This window comes from Triticum urartu, chromosome 4 (genome assembly GCF_003073215.2).
Source record: "Triticum urartu cultivar G1812 chromosome 4, Tu2.1, whole genome shotgun sequence".
NCBI classification, from domain to species: domain Eukaryota; kingdom Viridiplantae; phylum Streptophyta; class Magnoliopsida; order Poales; family Poaceae; genus Triticum; species Triticum urartu.
In genome coordinates, this window is record NC_053025.1 from 414,868,523 (window position 1) to 414,875,572 (window position 7,050).

Below are 7,050 nucleotides of genomic sequence, written 5' to 3' on the forward strand. Positions count from 1 at the left end.
GCGAAGAGATGGTGATACAAGTGGTATATGGATGGTAGATAATAGGTTTTGTAATCTGAAAATATAAAAACAGCAAGGTAACAAATGATAAAAGTGAGTGTAAACGGTATGGCAATGATGGTAAACAAGGCCTAGGGTTCATACTTTCACTAGTGCAAGTCCTCTCAACAATAATAACATAATTGGATCATATAACTATCCCTCAGCATGCAACAAAGAGTCACCCCAAAGTCACTAATAGCGGAGAACAAACGAAGAGATTATGGTAGGGTACGAAACCACCTCAAAGTTATTCTTTCCAATCAATCCGTTGGGCTATTCCTATATGTGTCACAAACAGCCCTAGAGTCCGTACTAGAATAACACCTTAAGACACAAATCAATCAAAACCCTAATGTCACCTAGATACTCCAATGTCACCTCAAGTATCTGTGGGTATGATTATACGATATGCATCACACAATCTCAGATTCATCTATTCAACCAACACATAGAACCTCAAAGAGTGCCCCAAAGTTCCTACCTGAGAATCACGACGAAAACATGTGCCAACCCCTATGCATAGGTTCATGGGCGGAACCCGCAAGTTGATCACCAAAACATACATGAAGTGAATCACGTGGTATCCCATTGTCACCATAGATACGCACGGCAAGACATACATCTAGTGTTCTCAAATCTTTAAACACTCAATCCGATAAGATTACTTCAAAGGGGAAACTCAATTCATTACAAGAGAGAAGAGGGGTGAGAAACGTAAGATCCAACTATAATAGCAAAGCTCGCGATACATCAAGATCGTGCCAAATCAAGAACACGAGAGAGAGAGAGATCAAACACATAGCTACTGGTACATACCCTCAGCCCCGAGGGAGAACTACTCCCTCCTCATCATGGAGAGCACCGGGATGATGAAGATGGCCACCGGAGAAGGATTAGATTGGTTTTCGGTGGCTACGGAGGCTTCTGGCGGTGGAACTCCCGATCTATCTTTCGTTCTGGAAGTTTTAGGTCACGTGGGTATATATGGGTGCAGGGAGGATGTCGGAGGAGCCACGGGGGTCTCATGAGACAAGGGGGCACCCCCTAGGGGGGCGCGCCCCCCACCCTCGTGAGCACCTCGTGTCTCCCCTAGCGTGGGGTCCAAGTCCATCAGGTGTGTTTCCTTCCAAAAATAACTTCTCCAGTTGATTTCGTTCCGTTTCGACTCCGTCTGATATTCCTTTTCTTCGAAACACTGAAATAGGCATAAAACAACAAATCTGGGCTGGGCCTCCGGTTAATAGGTTAGTCCCAAAAATAATATAAAAGTGGATAATAAAGCCCAATATTGCCCAAAACAGTCGATAATATAGCATGGAGCAATCAAAAATTATAGATACGTTGGAGACGTATCAAGCATCCCCAAGCTTAATTCCTGCTCGCCCTCGAGTAGGTAAATGATAAAAAGATAATTTTTGATGTGGAATACTAGTTGGCATAATTTCAATGTAATTCTTCTTAATTGTGGCATGAATATTTAGATCCATAAGATTCAAGACAAAAGTTCATATTGACATAAAAATGATAATACTTCAAGCATACTAACAAAGCAATTATGTCTTCTCAAAATAACATGGCCAAAGAAAGCTATCCCTACAAAATCATATTGTCTGGCTATGCTCCAACTTCACCACACAACATATTTAAATCATGCACAACCCCGATGACAAGCCAAGCAATTGTTTCATACTTTTGATGTTCTCAAACTTTTTCAATCTTCACGCAATACATGAGCGTGAGCCATGGTTATAGCACTATAGGTGGAATAGAATGGTGGTTGTGGAGAAGACAAAAAGGGAGAAGATAGTCTCACATTGACTAGGCGTATCAACGGGCTATGGAGATGCCCATCAATAGATATCAATGTGAGTGAGTAGGGATTGCCATGCAACAGATGCACTAGAGCTATAAGTGTATGAAAGCTCAACAAAAGAAACTAGTGGGTGTGCATCCAACTTGCTTGGTCACGAAGACCTAGGGCAATTTGAGGCAGACCATCATTGGAATATACAAGCCAAGTTCTATAATGTAAAATTCCCATGAGTATATGAAAGTGACATCATATGAGACTCTCTATATGAAGAACATGGTGCTACTTTGAAGCACAATATATGAGACTCGCTATATCATGGTGCTACTTTGAAGCACAAGTGTGGAAAAAAAGGATAGTAGCATTGTCCCTTTTATTTTTTTATTTGGCATTTTTTTGCCTTTCTTTTTTGGGATAATGCTCTATTGAATGATGATCATCACACTTCTATTTATTTACAACTCAAGAATTACAACTCGATACTAGAACAAAGATGACTCTATATGAATGCCTCCGGCGGTGTACCGGGATATGCAATGAATCAAGAGTGACATGTATGAAAGAATTATGAATGGTGGCTTTGCCACAAATACAATGTCAACTACATGATCATGCAAAGCAATATGACAATGATGAAGCGTGTCATAATAAACGGAACGGTGGAAAGTTGCATGGCAATATATCTCGGAATGGCTATGGAAATGGCATAATAGGTAAGTATGGTGGCTGTTTTGAGGAAGGTATATGGGGGGTTTATGGTACCGGCGAAAGTTGCGCGGTACTAGAGAGGCTAGCAAAGGTGGAAGGGTGAGAGTGCGTATAATCCATGGACTCAACATTAGTCATAAAGAACTCACATACTTATTGCAAAAATCTATTAGTTATCGAAACAAAGTACTACGCGCATGCTCCTAGGGGGATAGATTGGTAGGAAAAGACCATCGCTCGTCCCCGACCGCCACTTATAAGGAAGACAATCAATAAACACCTCATGCTCCGACTTCGTTACATAATGGTTCACCATATGTGCATGCTACGGGAATCACAAACTTCAACACAAGTATCTCTCAAATTCACAACTACTCAACTAGCATGACTCTAATATCACCATCTCCATATCTCAAAACAATCATCAAGCATCAAACTTCTCTTAGTATTCAACACACTCATAAGAGAATTTTTATTATTCTTGAATACCTAGCATATTAGGATTTTAAGCAAATTACCATGCTATTTAAGACTCTCAAAATAATCTAAGTGAATCATGAGAGATCAATAGTTTCTATAAAACGAATCCACCACCGTGCTCTAAAAGATATAAGTGAAGTACTAGAGCAAACAACAAACTACTCCGAAGGATATAAGTGAAGATCAATGAGTAGTCGAATAATTATGCAACTATGTGAAGACTCTCTAACATTTAATAATTTCAGATCTTGTTACTTTATTCAAACATCAAGCAAAGCAAAATAAAATGACATCTAAGAATAGCAAACATCATGTGAAGAAGCAAAAACTTAGGATCAACCGATACTAATCGATAGTTGTTGAAGAAGAAAGGTGGGATGCCAACCGGGGCATCCCCAAGCTTAGATGCTTGAGACTTCTTGAAATATTATCTTGGGGTGCCTTGGGCATCCCCAAGCTTGAGCTTTTGTGTCTCCTTAATTCCTCTCATATCACGGTCTCCCTAAATCTCAAAAGCTTCATCCACACAAAACTCAACAAGGACTCGTGAGATAAGTTAGTATAAACCATTGCAAAAACCTTATCACACTCTACTGTAGCAAATCACTAAAATTATTATTCATCATTGCATACTAAATTCTTCTGCATATTTAATAGTCCTATCCTCAAATAGAATCATTAAAGAAGCAAACATATGCAAACAATGCAAACATAACAGCAATCTGCCTAAACAGGATAGTCTGTCAAGAATGCTGCAACATCCATACTTCCATAGCACCAAAAATTATGAAAGAAAATTCCCACTGTAGTAAATTTATCAGACCTTAATATGCAAAAGGTTTCAAAATTTTATGACATTCTGACTTTTCTAGGGAATTATTGCAACAGCGGTAAACTTTCTGTTTTCAAACAGCAACATGTATATACTTGTAACATAGGCATAGTAAAGGCTATCAATGCCACTTTTATTGAAATAAAAGATGCAAAACATTGTTATAAATAAAAGCAAGCAAATCCTAACAAAATAAATTGACGCTCCAAGAAAAACACATATCATGTGGCGAATAAAAATATAGCTCCAAGTAAAGTTACCGATGAACGAAGACGAAAGAGGGGATGCCTTCCGGGGCATCCCCAAGCTTAGGCTCTTGGCTATCCTTGAATATTACCTTGGGGTGCCTTGGGAATCCCCAAGATTAGGCTCTTTCCACTCCTTATTCCATAGTCCGTCGAATCCTTACCCAAAACTTGAAAACTTCACAACACAAAACTTAAAGTAGAAAACTCGTGAGCTCCGTCAGCGAAAGAAAACAAAAGACCACTTCAAGGTACTGTAATGAACTCATTCTTTATTTATATGTGTGTTATACCTACTTTATCCAAACTTCTCTATGGATTATAAACTATTTTACTAGCCATAGATTCATCAAAATAAGCAAACAACACACGAAAAACAGAATCTGTCAAAAAACAGAACAGTCTGTAGTAATCTGGATCAAACGTATACTTCTGGGACTCATAAAATTCTCAAATAAATTTCTGGACCTGAGGAATTTATCTATTAATCATCTTCAAAAATAATTAACTAAATAGCACTCTCCAAATAAAAATGGCAGCAATTCTCGTGAGCGCTAAAGTTTCTGTTTTTGACAGCATGATCAACAAGACTTTCCCAAAGACTTCCCAAAGGTTCTACTTGGCACAAACACTAATTAAACACATAAAACCACATCTAAACAGAGGATAGATGAATTATTTATTACTTAACAGGAACAAAAAGCAAGGAACTAAAATAAAATTGGGTTGCCTCCCAACAAGCGATATAGTTTAACGCCCCTAGCTAGGCGTGATGATTTCAATGATGCTCACATAAAGGATAAGAATTGTAACATATAGAAAGCATCTTGAAGAATATGACTAGCACATTTAAGTATAACATGCTTCCTATGCATAGGGATTTTTTGAGCAAACAACTTATGGGAACAATAATCAACTAGCATAGGAAGGTAAAACAAGCATAACTTCAAAACTTTAAGCACATAGAGAGGAAACTTGATATTATTGCAATTACTACAAGCATATGTTCCTCCCTCATAATAATTTTCAGTAGAATCATGAATGAATTCAACAATATAACTAGCACCTACAGCATTCTTTTCATGATCTACAAGCATAGAAAATTTACTACTCTCCACATAAGCAGAATTCTTCTCATGAATAATAGTGGGAGTAAACTCAACAAAGTAACTATCACGGGATTGAAAATTGAAATAAAGATGACAAGTTTCATTGTTATCATTATTCTTTAAAGCATACGTGTCATCACAATAATCATCATAGATAGGAGGCATGCTTTCATCATAATATGTTTGCTCATCAAAACTTGGGGGACAAAAAATATCATCTTCATCAAACATAGCTTCCCCAAGCTTGTGGCTTTGCATATCATTAGCATCATGGGTATTCAAGGAATTCATACTAACAACATTGCAATCATGCTTATCATTCAAATATTTAGTGCCAAACATTTTATAGATTTCTTCTTCTAGCACTTGAGCACAATTATCCTTTCCATCATACTCACGAAAGATATTAAAAAGGTGAAGCGTATGAGACAAACTTAATTCCATTTTTTTGTAGTTTTCTTTTATAAACTAAACTAGTGATAAAACAAGAAACTAAAAGACTCGATTGAAAGATCTAAAGATATGCCTTCAAGCAATCACCTCCCCGGCAACGGCGCCAGAAAAGAGCTTGATGTCTACTACACAACCTTCTTCTTATAGACGTTGTTGGGCCTCCAAGTGCAGAGGTTTGTAGGACAGTAGCAAATTTCCCTCAAGTGGATGACCTAAGGTTTATCAATCCGTAGGAGGTGTAGGATGAAGATGGTCTCTCTCAAGCAACCCTGCAACCAAATAACAAAGAGTCTCTTGTGTCCCCAACACACCCAATACAATGGTAAATTGTATAGGTGCACTAGTTCGGTGAAGAGATGGTGATACAAGTGGTATATGGATGGTAGATAATAGTTTTTTTATCTGAAAATATAAAAACAGCAAGGTAACAAATGATAAAACTGAGTGTAAATGGTATGGCAATGATGGTAAACAAGGCCTAGGGTTCATACTTTCACTAGTGCAAGTCCTCTCAACAATAATAACATAATTGGATCATATAACTATCCCTCAACATGCAACAAAGAGTCACTCCAAAGTCACTAATAGCGGAGAACAAACGAAGAGATTATGGTAGGGTACGAAACCACCTCAAAGTTATTATTTCCAATCAATCCGTTGGGCTATTCCTATATGTGTCACAAACAGCCCAAGAGTTCGTACTAGAATAACACCTTAAGACACAAATCAATCAAAACCCTAATGTCACCTAGATACTCCAATGTCACCTCAAGTATCCATGGGTATGATTATACGATATGCATCACACAATCTCAGATTCATCTATTCAACCAACACATAGAACCTTAAAGAGTGCCCCAAAGTTCCTAGCGGAGAATCACGACGAAAACCTATGCCAACCCCTATGCATAGGTTCATGGGCAGAACCCACAAGTTGATCACCAAAACATACATCAAGTGAATCACGTGGTATCCCATTGTCACCATAGATACTCCCGGCAAGACATACATCAAGTGTTCTCAAATCTTTAAAGACTCAATCCGATAAGATTACTTCAAAGGGGAAACTCAATTCATTACAAGAGAGAAGAGGGGGAGGAGAAACATAAGATCCAACTATAATAGCAAAGCTCGCGATACATCAAGATCGTGCCAAATCAAGAACACGATAGAGAGGGATCAAACACATAGCTACTGGTACATACCCTCAGCCCCGAGGGAGAACTACTCTCTCCTCGTCATGGAGAGCACCGAGATGATGAAGATGGCCACCAGAGAAGGATTAGATTGGTTTTCGGTGGCTACGTTGGCTTCTGGCGGCGGAACTCCCGATCTATCTTTTGTTTTGGAAGTTTTAGGTCACGTGGGTAT